Below are 20,672 nucleotides of genomic sequence, written 5' to 3' on the forward strand. Positions count from 1 at the left end.
TAACTTTTGAAATCACTGCAGAATTACAGCATACCAATAGCATAATGATAATCACAAAAACTCAGCAGGAAATCATCCTCAACACAAGAGCGAAGAATGTAAAAGAGAGGCACATAGCTCTCTATCAATTTCACAACACAGCTCTGCACAAATACAATCACATACTTGAATGTTCCTAAAATTACTGTTATGGATCAAAAGAAACATGTAACTGTAGCAAAGGAGCTCTGAGACAAATGCACTGGTCCCAGGAAAATGGCAGCATGTTGTAACTGATTAGCTACAGGTGTTTGATAAGGTTGGGGACTCAAAGCATGAAAACTTATAAAATAATGTAGAGATAAGATCTCAATCAATGTCAAAGGAAAAAAAACCATTCTGGTAGGAGTGAAATCACAGACAAAAAACTTATGAGATGACGTCTAAAAATGTAATTTTTCCACTTTCTCTTTTAGATCACCTCAGTATTTTAGAAGATGTAATCGAAAAAGCAGGAAGGTAAAGCAGATTCTTACTCTCTTTTGTAGAATTTGAATAAGGCCTTAGCCAAACAACAAAAGCCTTAGCCTTAGCCTTAGACAAAACCAAGTGCAACTGGGAATCTTTCCCTTGATTTCAGAGGACATTGGATTGGATCCACAGTAAATTGTCTTTTTACAGAATTCTTCACTGTAACAAACTGAACAGGACACAGGTTAATTAGATGAAAAGTTGCTTCTGAGGCTTTTGTTCGTTTTGTTTGTTTATATTTTTTAAACCAGACTTCAATCTGTTTCTGTGACTTTTTTTTTAATTTACTCTGTTTCATTTATATGTAAAATAGAACAGCTTTTCTTGTGTCTTTTGGCAATCACTGTTTTTTCCACTCAAACAGCCTTGTATTTATTCTGTAAGAAACTATTCACTCATGTGAAAAAAATTCTAGCTCTTCCAATTTTCATGTAATTTTCTTTGGTATCTTGGAGTGACTCAGAGAATCAATTTTTCCAAATACATCATTTGTAGCTTTACTGCTTGAGTTGTAAGTAACAGAGGAAGCAAAGGGCAAAGGCAGAATAACAAGGTACACTAATAATATTGTTTTGTAACCAAAATTATGATCTGATAAAGTGAAATTTTGTAATGTAAGGTTCATCAAGATACAGATGTACTGTAGGTGTAAGTTGTTAGTGATATTTTTTGTTATTGTACTATGAAGCAGTAAAGATCATTCTAACCTCCAAAAGCAGAATTGTTGATTTATCCTATTTTCCGACTTTCCAACCTTCTCATTCATTAAGAAAGGGAAAATTAATGTAACACAGATTACACAACAATCGCACTGCAATTCTATGCAGTTAATAACTGTATATCACTTGCTCTTAGCTCTCTTGAGATATTTCAGCACTGGACAGATAATTAGAGTTAATTTTAAAGTAATTTTTAGAGATCTACCTACATTCAAACAGTAAACCTACCAACACCAGCCTGTTGCATTTCACTGTGACTGAGAAAGCATGGGCTCTGACTTGCAAGCCGCTCACTGCCTAGTTCATCCATTAAAAATTATCAGCATTCATAGTGAATTAGGCCATCAAAAGACCCTATTCCCGCTTTTCTGTGGGCATTTTTTCTTTTTGGCTGGTTGAAAGTATCAAAGACCAGCAGGAGATGCGAATAAGTAATTCATAAGACAGAATTAACAGAGAGAAGACCTATCAAAGAGTGACTTGTAACACCCATCTTATGCACATTTTTAGGATGAGAACTGTTCTTTAAATATTTGCCTCTTTTTTTCCCACTCTCCCCTTTCCCTTCTTGGCTGTACAAGTGCTCAAACGATTAACTTAAGATAGTTAAATTTAAGTGAGATGAATGCCTCCCTAAAGGTCAGTGGAGGAATACCATTGAGGACCACTGAAAAGTAGGGCAGAATTGTGTCCTGATTTGATTTTAATGGACCTTCACAAAATGTAAATTATAATATCGTGGCTACTAATCTCATGAGTTCTATGTCTGCAAACTTTATGATGTCCTTTTTCAAAACTCAACTGACAGATATTCTTTTGAAAACTGTTTTTGAAGGAAAGATGTGGAATATTTTTTTATCATTTTCAACTGATTTTCTGAAGTTGTTAACTTCAGATCATTTTCTATTTTCCCCCAAAGGAAAACATAGAATAGAAATAATATCAAGACTAGAACAATGCCATACTATATTTTCTGAAGAGTCAGAAGTGTGGAAAGTCAGAAAGCTGGATTTTTGAAGCTATATTGCCACTAAAGACCGATGAAAAACGGGGGGAAAAAGAGTTTTTAGAAAGAAGACATATTGGGAAAGAGGTAAAGAAAGGGAAGTTTTATTCTATCTCTGTATATGTAGCCCTGAAGTCCTAGGAACATAGCAGTGGGAACTGTGAATATGACTTGGTTGTGACATGAGTGATCCGAACAAAGTAAAAAACAAAAAACAAAGACACAAACTGCAGTTACAATATAAATGTCGTGAATGGATAGAAGAATAACACATGTTCCAAGATTTATCTCACTTTGCCTGTAAGATGAATATATACCTCACTCAAATCAAAGTGTCTATGTTTATATGAGTCTATTGTCTTCCTGCGACCTGCACCTCATTCTTTTGTTAGTCTTTAAGACACCAACATGCCCTTATTTTATTTCTTCCCTAAATTGTTGCTCTTCTGCGATTGCTGAAGGTTTCTGTGGCCTCTGTTCTGTTCTCTCTGGAGTGTTGTTGGTGGTCTGTGTGACAAAGGATTTTTCCTGTCTTTGTACTCTAGAGGTTCAGCTTTAATGAGCCTATCAGATGTTCATTATAAACAACCCTCACTTCTGATGTGTTCATTTACTGCTTCTGACTTTTGGGGGGCTACTGACTTATGGGGAGCTACTGTTTCCTTTTACAGACTATTTCTTAAGGTATATCTCTTCAAAACAAACCCTCCGGTTCTTTTTCAGGTTGCTTTTTTGAGGTATGTGGTCAAGGCAGAGAAAGGAAACAGCGAGACCATCATTTGCAGCACTGTGCAGTCCGGTGGCAAACAGCAAAGCTTCAGATTTTCTCTTTTCAGCACAAGTTCTCCGATGCCTGGGGAGATCTGCAGCCAAGGAAGAAACTGGAGCAGGTAACATTTTGTACCTTACTACATTTCTCTCCAACAAACAAAACGGCAAGGGCTTCAGGAACTATTCCTTGGTGTCCTGAATACAATGTTGATGACATTAGCTCCTTCTATCTGTCTTTATCGATATTTTTTTCCCAAAGCACACACAAAAAATTTCATGGTGTTTCTGTTAGCCGGGGAACTTTTTGTCAGTAGAACAAGACAGGTGGTGTGAATGGGAAATCAGATTTGAGGCTACAGTCTTTCATTTCTGACATTTTGCAAAGAAAAAAGTCCCTTTGGCTAAGTTTTTACAGCTTCATGTATGACATTTTGTCATTAAATTTGACTTGAGATTGGGTGCTATTTCTACCAGGAAAAAAAAGAGAAATAAGTCAGGGAAGCATACATGGGAGCAGCTCTCTGTTCTAAGGGATGTTTAAATGGTGTTCTTGTCAATGCTAAAGACTGAAACCCACAGAATCACAACAGACTATAGCGATTACTATCATTTTTTAACATAAGCATTGCACCATATACTGTTGGAAGATTTTTTTTTTCTGTCTACATACTCTCTATGTTTTCCAGATAAAACACTCTGTGAATGAAGATCAACAGAAGACTAAAAGTAGTAAAAAAAATAAAAAGTGTAACATAAAAAGACATCTGTTCTTCAAATGAAATGTTTTTTCTGGTGGTAAGAAGCACAAACTTGATAAAAAATGCCTGATGCGTGAATTTTGGTGAACCAAGACTAAATAATCAAGGTAAAAAAGAAAAGTGTGACCACTCAAAAGATTGTTAAGGAGAAACTATACCAGATTTTGCAGTTCGCCTTGGATCATAAAGGCCAAAGAAACAGAAAAGATTGTGCTCTGCTTATTGTATTGATCCCAAAACCTTGCTGGCTAAAATTAGGCAGCCTCACTTACCCTGAGAATAACTTAGATACAACAGAAAGGTGGCAAAGTGCTTTTAAAATGTTCACCTGCACAGTAAAGATTATTTTTTCCCCTTATAAATGACTAGGCAGCTATATAGATTTTTCATAAGATAAGTAGGTATATGAATAAGATCTTGGTGCGCTGAACACTATTTTAGTTTTACCTCAAAGGATGACACAGTTCAATATGAACATACCCCAAAAAATGTTTGGCATTTCCCCAATGTCTGGATCTTGGGAACTTCTACTTGTCAGCTTGTACTTGTGAAAGACCAGGAGACAGCCTCATTTTTCAGAACTGAGACAGACAGAATTGTTTCTTTGTACGGTAGCCTTGTGGTCGATATACTCACTGAGACTGTGGGAGATTCACGTTAATTTCCCTCATTCTCCTGACGAGATTTGAATCCCTTTTAAAAAAAAAAAAATTACTTGACTGTTTTAGCCATCAGGCTAGATAGAAGGTGCACTGGGATGGGTGGACGGATGATGCTTGTGGCATGTTTTCATTCTTGCCTGGAGTAATGATACACATCGTTTTGCATGCATAGCTAATATATTTGCATTGGGAGTAAAATGATGAGTGGGATTCAGTCACTGGAGATTTATGCTTGTTCCTGAAGATTTTTGTTTATTCTTCCCTGCATTTGATGTACTCCATGCTTGTGGCTTATTTTGGCAAAAAGGATGGGTAATTATGAGTAAAAAAAGGATGAATAAAAGTAATGCCTTCTGTCTCCTCCATCTATCGCCTTTTTCACTGTTTGATTATCAAAAAAAACCCCAGCTATATTTATATATGTACACAAGTCTTGCAATGAGTGCAATAACACATTCTTATATGTAATCATCCTTTGAGGTTATTTGGCGTATTATGGAAACAACTAATGAGATGTTATAGTTTGTATTATGTATGTATTAAATGTTACAGTTTGTATTTAAGGCCTGAAGGCCTTAAAACTATACATAGTTGTAGAAAATGGCATGTTTTTGTGTAGACATCAAAACTGTTGAACCTCTGAGCATTGCCATAATAAGTTTAATACATCACTTTCCATTTTATTTTTAATTTTATATATATATGTTATTTAGGGACATTTGGTAACCAAGATAAGTCCTTGGAGTAGAGGCATGGGGGAAGGTATCAGATAGAAACAGTATGGATGCACAGATGGCTGTGTCACTTGGCCTTCAGCTTTAAACCTAATAGGCCACCTGAGGCAAGATGACACACATCCTGCTATATCTCATGGCTTAATTGCAAGAAGCGCTATCACAAAGAAACATGGATTTTTAGCATGAGCCAGTGATTATACTGAGAATAGCAATTTCCATGGGCATGGCCAGTGTTATTGAAATGAAGAGTTAGGTGTGGCTATTTACTAAGTCAGAGAGAAAAGATTGCCTTTTGTTTGATGAGGTCTTTTATAAAGGGAATTTATGGTAATAAAATGCATAGTGAGTACATATAAATTGAATCCCTCACCAAGACTCAGGTGTCAGCCACTGTAAATTTAGATTTATGTTCCTTTTAACTGACTGTTAGCATAAGTAATTCATTTCACCAGATTCAGAAATCTGTCCCCAGTACGTGTATACCTTACATTTTAATTTGCCTTTCAATATACAACTGAAAATAAAATAGTGTTATGAGCAAAAGAAATAAATGCAGAATTCTTTTGATCTTTAAAAGAAATAATTTTGATTACTGAAGTGTGAACAACATGTATTATTTTTGTCAATCTCTAAGCAATCAATATGTTCATTGATTTTTGTTAAATGTTATTGGAAATATATGTGAAAAATCCATTATTCTGTAGGCATGGGCCTTCTGTCATTAGTGTTTGATTTTGAATGTGACATTTGGAAATAAGAGTTAGTAGTCATTGAAAAATGTGTTTAATTTAAACAATTCCTAATGTGAAATTGATTTTTTGCAGAAAATTCAACCAAACTACAAACGGTGTTCTCTAAATATAGATTTTAATACATATAACATGCTAAAACTTTTTTGTTGGCATTTGTTATCAGAAGTTCTCTATTTTGTTTTGTGTTTTTTTCTTTTTTTCTAAAATAGTGCCTATGAAGACTGTTCCATTATCTTTTATACTGAGAAATGAGGAATGTTATTTTCTTGTATCCAAGCTATGTAACTGAACACTTCATCTACCCATACTCCAGGTTTGCAAATAAAATTTTATGAATGAACTGTTACTGGAATAGCTTTCTGCTTTTAATGCTGCAGAGGTGTCCTTCACTGCTGTAGATGCTGCTAGTCTTTGGAGAATATATATCTGTGAATACCTAAAGCTGCAATTCTCATACATCTATCCAGTCAGTCTCTGAAAGTATTTACACAGCCTAAATTGAAATGGGAATGCGCCCTTCTAAACTTAAAAAAACTCTGATTACAGGCCTACATTTTTGGAAAACCAGTTCTGGTAGTCATCGCTTTGGAGACTTGCTAATTTTTTCAGCAAAAGTCTCTGAAGCTTCAGAAGGTGTTATAAAGAAAGAGTCATGATTTAATAAGAATCCCAGCATGTCTGAGTTGTCTTGTATTCTAGCTAAGGAACAGCTTGAACCAATATGTGAACATGCCCAGGCTTTGTCTAAAACCTATCCAGATACTATTTTTCCTTCGATATAAACTGCAGGATAATTTTTCAGAAAACTTTTATTAAATATTCAGTTGGAAGAGGCAACACCCAAAGCTGAAATATACATCTGTCTTTGGTTCAATATCCTGAAACCTAAGTTTAACCTTTTGTAGACAAGTTTACAAAGATTCTCTAAATGCAAATATGATTTTCACAACTAAGATTTCTGTCATATCCACCAGTAGAATAATATTTTTTTGACATGAGGACATTAGAAAGATGAGAGTCATATACATCTGCAGGAGTATTTCTGGAATAACAGACAAGTATTGCTGTAGAAAAAAAAAACCCTGCAGTGCAAACATCCCCACCTTTGTCCTTCTTTCATCTACAGCATATTCCTGCATCTGCTTCAATGGAAAAAGAAATATTAACCCTGTCACCACTCTGGTAGGATTCCCAGAAATGCAGAAAGAAATAACACATTTATAAAGCTATGCTAAAGGTAGGCAGAAGAAGTTTGCCTGCTCATAATAAAGGAAACTCTTTATATTACAGAGCATTCTTACAAAATAAAATGGTAAAATGCTGGCCCTACTGAAGTCACTGAAACAAGGCCTTTTAAGTGCTGGTTCAGGACCTGCCCAGTGAATCATAGATCTGCTGGTGCAAAAGGCAGCTTCATGTTAAGGAAATAACTGGTGCCAATCTGTTTTAGGCCAGGACCATACATATTGCACTGATGAAACTGTATGACATTTTAGAAGTTCTTGCTCACAGATGAATAATACCATGTTATCCTCTGATTTCAATGATCTATTAAAAATTGACTAAAACCTAATGTGAAAAATGTTTCCTTTCACTATGCCCCACTTAAGTAGAAAAAGATCATGCAGCATTTTTCTCCAAATCAAAGTAGTACAGGCATTTCCTGAAATAGATCAATATCATATTTCTCATTAACTTACTTTGTGTCTTTCTCATGTGGCTTTACATAGTTCTGCTTCTAATGCCATTTAAACTGGAGACTCTCTAGAAGCCAGATGAGATGTGTTACATTTAAAATCCCACCTGCCAGAATAAGCATTTGGCCAAATTTCTTGTCTTACCTCACTGTAAGGCAGTGACTGGTTCATTCATTGGTTCTTCGACTATGGAAAAAGGATGTGTACATGCATTTCAAGGCATGCTATGCACTGATTTTGTCTCCACATAGAATAATAGAATCATTAAGGTTGGAAAAGACCTCTAAGATCAAGTCCAACCATCAACCAGGTTGTTAACTGCTTCCTCCTGGAGTATAGGGAGTTTATTCTGCTCTCTGTCCCTGTCTTCCAGCTCAGGGAGATGAATACCCTGAGCATAACTGGACTGGCTATCAAAGACTGAGGCAAAGGCAACATTAAGTACCTCAGCCTTTTCCTCATCCTTGGTGACAATGTTCCCCCCCACATCCTAATAAAGGATGGAGATTCTCCTTGGCTCTCTTTTTCTTGTTAATATATTTGTAAAAACATTTTTAATTATCCTTTACAATCGTGGCCAGACTGAGCTCTAGCTGGGCTTTTGCTTTTCTAATTTTGCCTCTGCATGACCTAACGAGATCCTTGTACTCTTCGTGAGTTGTCTTCCCCTTCTTCCAGAGGTGATAAAGTCTCCTTTTTCACCTGAGTCCCAGCAAATGCTCCCTGTTCAAGACATCCTGTGGGGTTGTCTTCCCCACCAGTTTGTCTTATGGCACATGGGGACCGCCTGCTCCTGCACCTTTAATATTTCCTTCTTGAAGAATGTCCAGCCTTGCTGGACCCCTTTGCCTTTCAGGACTGTCTCCCAAGGGACTCCCCCAATCAATGACCTGAACAGGCTGAAGTCTGCCCTCCGGAAGTCCATGATAGCAGTTTTGCTGACCCCCCTCCTTACTTCACCAAGAATTCAGAATTCTATCATGTCCTGATTGCTAAGCCCAAGGCAGCCTCTGACCACCACATCTCCCATGAGTCTTTCTCTGTTTGTAAACAGCAGGTCAAGCGGGGCACCTCCCCTGGTAGGCTCACTTACCAGCCGTGTCAGGAAGTTATATTCCACACACTCCAGGAACCTCCTAGACCGTTTCCTCTCTGCTGTGTTATACTTCCAGCAAACATTCAGTAAGTTGAAGTCCCTGCAAGAACAAGGGCTAGCAATTGTGAGAATTTTGCCAGCCACTTGTAGAATACTTCATCGAAAGAAGATGCTTTAGAGAATGGACCTGAGAAGATGCCGCCTTTGCCTCAGTCTTTAATAGTCAGACTAAGCATCCTCAGGATATTCAGCCCCCTGAGCTGAAAGACAGGGATAGAGAGCAGAACAAACTTCCCATAATCCAGCAGGAAGGAGTTAAGGACCTGCTATGCCATATGGACACTCACAAGTCTATGGAACCTGATGGGATCCACCCAAGATTGTTGAGGGAGCTGGTAGAGGAGCTTGCAAAGGCACTCTCTGTCATTTATCAGCAGTCCTGGTTAACAGAGCAGGTCCCAGATGACTGGGACCCAGGCTGGCCAATGTGACGCCCATCTACAAGAAGGGCCAGAAGGAGGATCCTGGGAACTACAGGCCTGTCAGCCTGACCTCTCCAGAGAGAATGGTCAGGCATTGGAACAGGCTGCCCAGGGAGTTGGTGGAGTCACCATCTCTGGAAGTGTTCAAAAAATGTTTGGATGTTGCACTTCAGGACATGGTTTAGGGGGCACGGTGGTGTTGGGTTGATAGTTGGACTTGAAGATCTTCAAGGTCTTTTCCAACCTTAATGACTCTGTGATTCTGTGATTCTGTGATCTGAGGTCACTTCCCCATTTAAAAGTTGGAGTTGCAGGTGATTCGTAACAGAGGAATATGCAACAAAGGAAATCATGGAATCATAGAATCACAGAACAGTTTGAGTTGGAAAGGACCTTTAAAGGTCATCTAGTCCAAACCTCCTGTAATGAGCAGGGACATCTTCCGCAAGATCAGGTGAAAAACTGACCTAAAACAAGACTGACAACAGCCAAAAAACTTCACTGATAGCTATTAACTGTATCCTGTCCCATCACTGAAATAATGTCCTATTTCTGCTGTAGTGACCCATATGTCTTATTTTTCCTCAAAAGCAACAAATAATCCGCTGGGATAAAATTAATTACACTGAAATTTTTCACAAAGAAACTGTAGAAATGAAAATAAAGAGCAATAACCTTAATACAACATTGACTCTTGGACTGTTGTCCAAGGAATTCACATCTCAGGTATAGCTCTAAATGGCCAGTAGTGAATACTATAGTGAGGCCTTCACATAACACCAAACACCTGTATATATTTATGTATGTACTTATGTCATGAAGTAGCAGCAGATCGTTTTTCTTTCTGTCACCAAAAAGGCTTTAATAACTTATTTGTCCCTTAAGTCAACATGAATTATAGTCTTACTTACTTTTACTTCTGAATATGGCAGTTCAAGATAAATCTAGTACTTAGAGGTCTGTCAGTTTTATTGGTTTAATAATTAACTATCCTACTACATGTGAGTATATACATATTCAATGGAAATAAACAAACTAACCATACAGAGTATGATGTGATGAGATAACTGCTCATATATTTTGGGACACTAAGAAGCCTGTCAAACAGCAGCAAAAGCAGTGACCAGAGAAGTAACATCCATAGGAGGGTATATTTTGTCTATTACGTTAAAAAAAAAAAAAGTATATAATTGCTATGATACTCCAGTGTTTGGAAGTCTATAGGACTGGTAATATGAAAATCATGTAGAATGGTTCATATCAGATACGTCAACACCTGTAGTGTGAAGGAAAACTAAATAAATAAACGCTTGCATGGCCAAATCACAATTTGGCAAACCAGGGTAAACCAGGCCCTTTTTATAACAAACCTTGTCAGACCCCAATCAGTTATTCAGAGTCACAAACTGGAAGCTACAACTGGGTGAGAGTTTGCTCTAGCAAAGAAAAGGGCTGGTGTGAATCAGTTTGCCCAGCTTTTTGACCCTCTACCACTCCAGGACAGCTGCACAGGCAATGGGAGGACAGCCTGGAAGCTACCTCACTCACGCTAAAGTACCTGACAACTCAGTAGTCACCATGGCCACTGCCTGATGCCCCTTGATGTCTTTCCAGGAGGGTTCATAACTGAGTTCCTGAGAAGAATATCTGTAAATCAAAATCTGCAAGTGAAAAACAGGATTGCAACATCTCTGTCCTTCATTGATTCAGTCCCACTCTGTTGCCACCGGAGGTGGAGCGGAGGCTGTGCTTGGTGCTATTAGATCTTAAAACAAACAAGTGTACAGGTACTGAAAACACCTATGATGCCTTCCCATACAAGAAGTAGCAGAAGGTTTGTGCTGCCTTTATTTAGTATATTCTCATAACCTACTACAAATCAATTTTGAGTTGAAAACTTTCTGACTCTGGGACCTATGACAGAGTTCAATCAAAGGGAATAATCATAGAATCACATAATAATTTGGATTGGAAGGGACCTTAAACATCGTCTAGTTCCAACCCCCCTGCCAAGGGCAGGGCCATCTTCCACTGGACTACATTGCACAAAGCACCATCCAGCCTGGCCTTGAACACTTCCAGGTAAGGGATATCCACAACTTCTCCGGGCAACATGTTCCAGTGCCTCACAGTACTATCCTCATAGTAAAGAATTTCTTCCTTATATCTAATCTAAATTTACCCTCTTTAAGTTTAAAGCCATTACCCCTTGTCCTAATCACTACATACCCTTGTGAAAAATTTGCTTCACAGCTTTCTTGTAGGCCCCCTTCCTGTGTTGGAAGGCTTCTGTAAGGTGTCCTTGGGAGCCTTGTGTTCTGCAGGCTGAACAACCCCAACTCTCTTAGCGTGTCTTCATAGAAGAGGTGCTCGAGTGCTCTGATCATCTTCATGGCCCTCTTCTGGACTCACTCCAACAGGTCCATGTTCTTCTTATATTGGGAACCCCAGACCTGAATGCAGTACTCCAGGTGGGTTCTCACAACAGTGAAGTAGAGGGAGGGTATTAAGCTGGTGACCTGCTGGTCACGCTCCTTTTGATACGGCCCAGTATATGGTTGTCTTTCTGGGCTGCAAGGATCATTGCTGGATCGTGTTGAGCTTCTCATAGAAATATAGAATCATAGACTCTTTAGGTTGGAAGGGACCTTTAAAGGTCATCTAGTCCAACCCCCCTGCAGTGAGCAGGGACATTATCAACTAGATCAGGTTGCTCAGAGCCCCGTCCAACCTGACCTCGAAGGTTTCCAGGGATGAACATTTACCATCTCTCTGGGCAACCCGTGCCAGTGTCTCACCATCCTCACTGTGAAACATTTGTTTCTTACATCTAGTCTAAATCTACCCTCTTTTAGTTTAAAACCATTACCCCTTGTCCTATTGCAACAGGCCCTGCTAAAAAGTCTGTCCCCATCTTTCCCATAGACCCTCTTTAAGTACTGTAAGGTTGTAATAAGGTCTCCCTGGAGCCTTCTCTTCCCCAGCCTGAACAACCCCAACTCTCTCAGCCTTTCTTCAGAGGAGAGGTGTTCCATCCCACTTTTAGGGCCCTCCTCTGGACCAGCTCCAACAGGTCCATGTCTTTCTTGTACTGAGGACTCCATATTTGGATGCAGTACTCCAGGTGGGGTCTCATCAGAGCGGAGTAGAGGGGCAGAATCCCCTCCCTCAACCTGCTGGCCATGCTTCCTTTGATGCAGCCCAGGATGTGGTTGGCCTTCTGGGCTGTGAGCACATATTGCCGGCTCATGTCCAGTTTTCCATCGACCAGTACCCCCAAGTCTTTCTTGGCAGGGCTGTTCTTAATCCTTTTATCCCCCAACCTCTATTGCTACCGGGGGTTGCCCTGACTCAGGTGCAGGACCCTGCACTTGGCCTTCCTGAACCTCATGAGGTTCTCACAGGTTCATTCCTCAAGCTTGTCCAGGTCCCTCTTGATGGCATCCCTTCCCTCAAGTGTGTCAACTGCACCACTCATCTTGGTGTCATCTGCAAACCTGCTGAGGGTGCACTCAGTCCCATAGTCCATGTTGCCAACAGAGATGTTAAAGAGCACCAGTCCCAATACCGACCCGTGAGGAACACCACTCATTCCTCAACAACAACAAAAAAAATTAACAGCCCTGTCCAACCTAACCTTGAACACTTCCAATGATAAAATATCCCAATTTCTCTGTGCAACCTGTTCCACTCTCTCACCACCTTCATCATGAAGAATCTCTTCCTTATATCTAATCCAAATCTATGTTCTTTCAGTTTAAAACAGTCACTTTTTGTCCTATCTCCAGAGACCCTAGTAAAAAGCCTTTCTCCATCTTTCTTATAAGCCTGCTAATATATTGAAGGGGGCTACAATAAGGTTTCCTGTGAGCCTTCTCTTCTCCAAACTAATCAAACTCAGCTCTCTCAGCTTTTCTTCATAGGGGAGATATCCCAGCCCTCTGACCATTTTCATGGCCCTACTCTTGACCTGCTCTAACAGGTCATTGCCTTTATTGTACTGGAAATCCCAGAGCTCGATGCAGTACTGCACATGTGGTCTCACAAGAACAGAGTAGAGGGGGAGAATCACCTTCATCTCCATACTGTCTGGGCTTCTTATTATGCAGAGCAGGATAAGATTGGAAGGGACCTTAAAGATCATCTAATTCCAACCCCCCTGCCATGAGCAGGGATAACTGTTACTAGACCAGGTTGCTCAAAGCCTCATCCAACTTGTCCTTGAACACTTCCAGCGATGGGGCATCCACAACTCCTTTGGGCAATCTGTTCCAGTGTCTTACCAATCCATAGTAACAAATTTATTCTTAATATCTATTCTAAATCTAAATTTAAACTCTTTCAGTTTAAAACCATTACCCCTTATCTTATCACTACACTCCCTGATAAAGAGTCCCTCCCTTTCTTTCCTGTAGGCCCCCTTTAAGTACTGGAAGGCTGCTGTAAGGTCTCCCCAGAGCCTTCTCTTCTCCAGTCTCAACAATCCCAACTCTCTTAGCTTGTTGTCATAGTGGAGGTGCTCCAGCACCCTGATCATCCCCCTGGTCCTCCTCTCGACCCACTCAAGCAGGTCCATGTCTTTCTTATGCTGGGGCTCCAGAGCTGAACACAGTACTCCAGGTGGGGTCTCATGAGAGTGGAGTAGAGGGGGATAACGACCCCCTCAACCAGCTGACCACCCTTCTTTTTATGCAGACCAAGATACAGCTGGCTTTCTGGACTGCAAGCGCGCATTTCTGGATCATATTCAGTTTTTCAGTTTTTCATCCACCAATATCCCCAAGTCCTTCTCTGCAGGGCTGCTCTCAATCCACTCATCACCTAGCCTGTGTCCATGTTTGGGATTGCCTTGACCTAGGTGCAGGACCTTGTTATGCTTGGCTTGTTGAACTTCATGAGGTTCGCACAAGCCCACTTCTCTAGCCTGTTAAGGTCTTTCTGAATGGCGTCCGTTCCCTCTAGACTTGCTGAGAGTGCACTCAATCCCACTATCCATGTTCCTGATCAAGATGTTAAAAAATACTGGTCCCAATACTGACCCCTGAGGGACACCACTCATCACTGGTCTCCACCAGGACATTGAGCTGTTGACCTCAACTCTCTGAGTACAAGCACCCAGCTAATTCCTTATCCACCTGGTGGTCCATCAAGTGGTTTGATAATGAGATATTCGCAATTGCATCAGCAACTTCAAGTGTATACTTTTTATGTGTGACATTGGTAAGAGACCTTGAACCCTTTTTCTTGTCTTAAACTTTGTACTTATGCTTATTTTTATTTTTAGGTCCCTTGAGAGGTGAGTTTTCTTTTTTCTAAAGAAATAGATAGTTACAGCATAACTTAAAAGTAAGGTTCCCTTGAAAATAATCAAACCAAGAAAAGTGGAAAAGTATAACTAACATATACATATGAACATGATCAAATCATTAGTGGGCACAAGGGTGGAATAAACTCTGAAAGACAGTATGTTGGCATCTTGATTTTATTTAACCTTAGTGAGATATAGACTATTAAATGGGAGTCAAGCCTATAGGTGTAGAATATATTTTGGCTTATCAATTTTAATTAGACCATTTGGACTAAAAGAGCAGCAAAATATGTAAGTTTCAATTTTCTGAGATAAATCTAACGTTGTGATTTTTTAAAAATACTGTATATAGCAGTTGCTGTACAAATTAAGATAAGAATTTAGACAGCTGTTCTAGTATAATAATAACACCATAAAATACAAATGTACCTTGCACGTTTTTCAACAGGGATGAAAGAGCTCCTGCCCACACAGGTCTTATTCAGACCTTCTTTACTCACAAAGGATGAACTATCCTGCAAGAATATATGACAGGAGTGATGTGTAAATTAACTCTTGTTTTTGTTTACATGAACTAACTACTCTCCTGTAGAGGTGCAGAATCTTTCCAATAAGAAATTCTTTTACATTGACCCAACAGAGTATCATCAGTGGTGGAAAATTTTCAGAGAAAAAAAGAAAAAATAATGTGAGAAGAAATGTTTACAAGAAGAAACCTTTTATCCAGCAGGAAGATTATATGTGACTCTATATCTTTATATTTTCAAATATGCTGGCCCACAATGACCACTGCAATGGAAAAGGATGCCTAACTTTGATTTCATAATTAGTTAAAAGATCAATGACTGTTCCACACAGCTGGGTGTTAAGCTGTCCTAGAATCTAATTCCAGCCTTCTGATATACAGTTTGGGGCTTTTCTTTTTTTCAAAATGTCACATAAAACTGACCGAGCAAGTTTACAGAATACCTAATGAGAAAACACTACATCATTCTTAACACAAAGCACAAGCAAACAGTTTTATTCCTGTTTGTGCAGCTTAACCTTCTGCAAAAGTAATTAGGTCTATAATTAAAAAGCTATTTGGAATGATTAAAACCCTGTTATCTAGTGGCATTTAAAGACAAATGCAAATGTCAGAAAGGATGAATTAATTAAAATTACTATTGAAAAAGAAAAAAAAGTATATTAGTGTAAGGGCTAGAGGATGTTATTTACTGAAATGCTACAATACGAGGTGAAGTTGGATGTTCAGAGGATATGGTGAAGGTTGAAATAATTTTATCTGGCATTTTGTAATGTGATCTGCTACAATTCATGAATATATATTATTATGTACATGCATAGATGTATGTCTCAGCCCCTATCTATAGCTTAGGAGCATAAGGGTTGATCACAGAATCCTGTGTTTCATCTCTACGTTCCAGCCCAGAGCAGTGCTAAAACACCAAGAGAGAATGGCTGCAACAAGACTGTACCAGCTAAGAGCAGATCTCCCATGGAAAGTGCAGGGGTGCTGTGGGAATATTTCCTTCCTTCCTTCCTTCCTTCCTTCCTTCCTTCCTTCCTTCCTTCCTTCCTTCCTTCCTTCCTTCCTTCCTTCCTTCCTTCCTTCCTTCCTTCCTTCCTTCCTTCCTTCCTTCCTTCCTCCCTCCCTCCCTCCCTCCCTCTCTCTCTCCCTCCCTCCTTCCCTCTCTCCCTTCTTTCCTCTCTCCCTCCTTTCCTCCCTCCTTCCCTCCCTCCTTCCCTCCCTCCTCCTCTCCCTCTCTCCTTCCTCTTCATGCCTTTTGTGCAATTAATACATGAGACAAAGGAATAGTGAAGTAATATCAAGAATCCTCTTTCATAAAGTTGATTTCCCCATAGTTACCTATACCGAATATATTTCGTGCAGTAATTTACCAAATTAACAAAGCAGACACACTGAAGGAGGCGTGTTGATAACATGTGTGTGGTGTAACTCAGATGACTTTTGCAAGGCTCCCTAGAGAGTTACTCTGTAGAAAGACATGTCCTCAGATGAATGGTATGTTCTCAAGGAACATTTCAGTGTACCTACCTACAGGAGGTGCTCTGCATCACCCCTGGGAGGAAGCTGTCTCCCTTCTCTGATGATAGAAAATGAACCAAAGGAGATAGGCTTAATCTTTGACTACTGTGAATGCCCTTTCTTGTGCCAATAGGATTTGTGACTTTCTTTATCAGCCTTGATATACAATCATGACAGCATTTCTTCTTTATGGGAGATTGCGCTTTCAGACCATGAAACTCTCTTCTTTTTATCTTATCCAATTAATTACAACATAAGAGTGTAATAGAGACAACATTGCTTTGCCCTCCCATCGATGACAAACACACTCAGCCAAAACACTTGTGACAATTAGCACCCAGGAACTTCATATTTTAAGCCAGTAGGCTTGGTCTCAAATCATTGCATGCTTGAACAATTGCTGTAATTAATTTCTGGATTTATCATTGTCATGGTGAATTTTTTAGATCACATTCAAAATATGGCTTTAATGTCTATTGTCCAACCTGCTTTTTAAAGGCAGTGATACCAATTACTAGGTAAATTCTCTTCCCACTGCATTGTTAAAGCACTATGGCCAGCAAAGATTAATTTTTGATGCACATTTCTAAATGTCAGCACAAGAGCCATCCAAGTTTCTATTACTGACTTAAAGGCAGCAACCTCTATTAATTCATATGACTTATTTTGACAAATCTCTGTTTATAAGATTTGCATCTTTTCAATTTCATTATAAGGAGTTCAAGAGACACTTGACGGGAATGGCTCTGTAATGAAGAAAAACCCTGTGAAATATGAATGATCAATTAACTACAGCACAGCATATCTGTGTGTCTTCAAGAAACATTTTAGCAATGACTTATTACTTCTCAAAAAGTAAGATTCATAAGAAAGACTCATAAGTTTTAAATGGTTTGAAAAAAAACCCAACCAAATTTCAGACTTTAAAAGGTAACTATTCTTGGACTGAAAATTTCAGGATGCTTCCTGTTCACCTTAAAGGGCATAAGAAAGCTCAGCTAAAATCATTTGCAAAAAAGACTTTATCAATTACCTACAGTTCTACAACAAACATTTTGTTATTGATTAAAATGCATAGTCGCTGGAGTATTTCTGTTCTGACTGCATACATGTCAATACATTTTTATTATTTTATAGCCAACTGTGAGGGCAAGTTAATCTCATGCCCAAATTTATTTTCCATAGAAAATAGATATATCTATATACACACACATGCCCACACCCCTTGGCACCATTATGGATTCATCAGAGGGCTGGAACATGCACTCAGACCTGGGAGCTCAGCGTACACCTGTGCTCTCCGGTGTATGTACCCACAAATCTAGCTGAACCCATGAGGAGAATATGGCAGAGTCTGCTAAATAACCAAAAGTGTTAGGGTTTTGAATCAGATGTTTCGTACGCTAAAACTATCTGTTGACATAATTTTACTGTACCTGTGTGTTTTCTGAGAGTGAAACAAATGTATAAAACACATTTATTTTGTTCCGAAGCTAAAGGTACTGTGGTTATTGTTCTGACAGATTTCTGGGTTTCTGACAACTGTCTGCAAAGCTGGCCACAGCTGTTACTAAATGTTTGTTTCTTAAAGCCACAGCTAAGAGTAGGACTCTAAGTCAAAAAGGAGTATTTTCTCATTGTTGAAAGCAAAAGGGTTTTTCAGCATTATGGATAAAATGGTGAACATGGAAAAAGAGAATTTTTGGAAGGATTTTGTTTATTATTTTTGTTTTGTTTTGTTTTGTTTTTAATGTGATTAAGGCAGCATGAAGAAGTAGAAGGGATACCCATCACTAACTCACTAGCTTGTAATATCAAGGGATCACTGTTCTGCTGTCAGTTTTTGGATGTGCCTTCTTCGACTCCTTGTCTATGCTGTCAGTTTGCATTGTAAGCCCTTTGGGGCTGGGACTATAAAGTACAGTGTGTTTTCACAGTATCATTCTGACTCAGGTTAGGGCATTTAGATAATACCGTAACATAAACTGAATCACTTTTAAGTAACAAACTAATTCCAGATCACTCACCAAAAAAAAGGTCAGTGAAAATGTGTCTCTTCATTTCTCTTTGATATGTTATTAATTTGATTAAATTATTAGCATGTTAAATGTATTACTGTTTATGTGCACCAAAGCCTTTTTGCTGCAAGTCTTGTACAGAGCGCAGCAGGGAACACAATGTCATTAAATTTCAACCCCAGTGTGAGTTACTGCTTTATCTGAACATAAGAAAGGTTGTGCTCTAGGCATAATCCTCTGCAGTGAGGTCTTGATTCAGAAGCTCATTGCACAGTGAACAATAAACAGAGAAAACGTCAGAGCTGGTTAGCTTAGTCTTCACATGGGAGTAGCAGGTTAGACAGAATGCACTTGTAAATCTCAAGGTACTTGTACTTTTGCTCCTTTTGTCATGAAAAAACAAGTTAGAAGAGGCAACAGGGAGTGGTTGAAATGGAAAACCTTTGAAAATCATTCTCCACATGTGGAGGTCCTAGAGAACAGATCTTTTGTTTGGCCTCATTACTGCGCATAGAAAGGAGCCTTTTTTTTTTTTTTTTCCCCTAATCCCACTTCCACTCATGACTTCTTTTCCATGTTTGTAAGTATGAAGGCATATCTAAAATTTCAGTATGCTGACTGACTTCTCATCTTGAGAATTCTTGGGGTCTCGCAATGTCAAAGTATCTCTACTCAGTCCCTGGCTTTCCAGTTGATCAATGGTATCTTGTAAAGACAGAAAAATGGATATAGTGGCATCCTGACGACATCTTCCTACAAATGAAGCAGTGGAGCCTTGGGTATTTTTAGGATACTGGTGCTACCTTTCCTTTGTTTTTTCCTTGGAGTCAGTTTATGTCAAAGCCAAGAATCTGTATCTGTCAGAAGCCTGAGGTCAAAGCAGCAAATTCTTCTTAAGTGGCTGATGGACTGGGCTCATTTATGCCTACCAAATCTACTGCTTTTTACAGTTTAGATGTTAGACTTTATGACAAGGTTCTGAACTCATAAAGGGAGTCACTTGCTTGAGTGTAGAAATATGAACATAATTGCTTATGATTAGATACTGAATTTCTAAGCTAGCTTTGGTGTACTGAAGCAAATTTAGTTCTAAAATAGCTTTATAGTGCAAGAAGAAAGTCCCTTGAGTCATAACGACATTGCAGATACAAAAGTACAATACTAAGACTCCCAAAACTTTGACACAGATTTTGTATTTTCTATATTTTTTCATCCTAAGAGAATCTAAAACAGAACTTTCCAAAAACATCATTCTTAGGCAGCAGTTGCTAATGCCGTTATAGATTGTTGTATTTCTCTCTATGCTGTAAGTTATAAAAGGATGGGTAGGCCAGATGCAATAAAAACGTCTTGTTCTGTGGTGATTCTCTGCACTAAAAGCATGCAATTAACTGCTTTATATCTCTCTGTCCTTGCCCTTATTGCTCCTGCTCAAGGTTAATTTGGTAGCCACGTAACTGGTCTCATTAATGCAAGATCAGGTTCTCCTTTGCTGTCCTGTGCTTATAATTTTCTTCTGTGTACTTACAATATTATACACAGGCTGTATGGCAAAAGATAAAGCAAAATGCCTCACAGCTATTCTAATGGCTCAGAAACAAACAATAAGAGATGGCTGTATCATATATGACTATATCACCCCATTCTTAAAAGTTCTTGTCTCCCTATTTTGTTGCCAAAGGAAGACAGATTAATTATTCAAAGGACCTTGAGCACCAAAATGTTTTATAGCAGCATGAGGTAGATACCAAGCCAAGAATTCATGTGGGTTTTGCATAGAAAGGAGAAAAAAAGAAATCATGAGCACAGAATTGTGAGCAATATAGTTTTATTGTTTTATTAGCTTTCCTGGATAGTTACAGATTGACAATTCTTCTTCTTTACACACAGATACCCAGTGTCATCTGAGATGCACTAGTGTATGGATGAAGTTATGACCCATCTCCAGTTGCCATTCCAGAGAGTCGTGAGTTGAATGCATGTCACATCATGTCTGCCAGGCTGAGACAGACTTCTCAGATACCCTAAAACATATACTGGAATTCTAGGTGTACACAAATGACAAGTCTTTGGTCAGTAAAGCTAGGGGATCCTAGAGTTATTCAA

This window comes from Phaethon aethereus (assembly GCF_964289735.1).
Source record: "Phaethon aethereus genome assembly, chromosome: 2".
NCBI classification, from domain to species: domain Eukaryota; kingdom Metazoa; phylum Chordata; class Aves; order Phaethontiformes; family Phaethontidae; genus Phaethon; species Phaethon aethereus.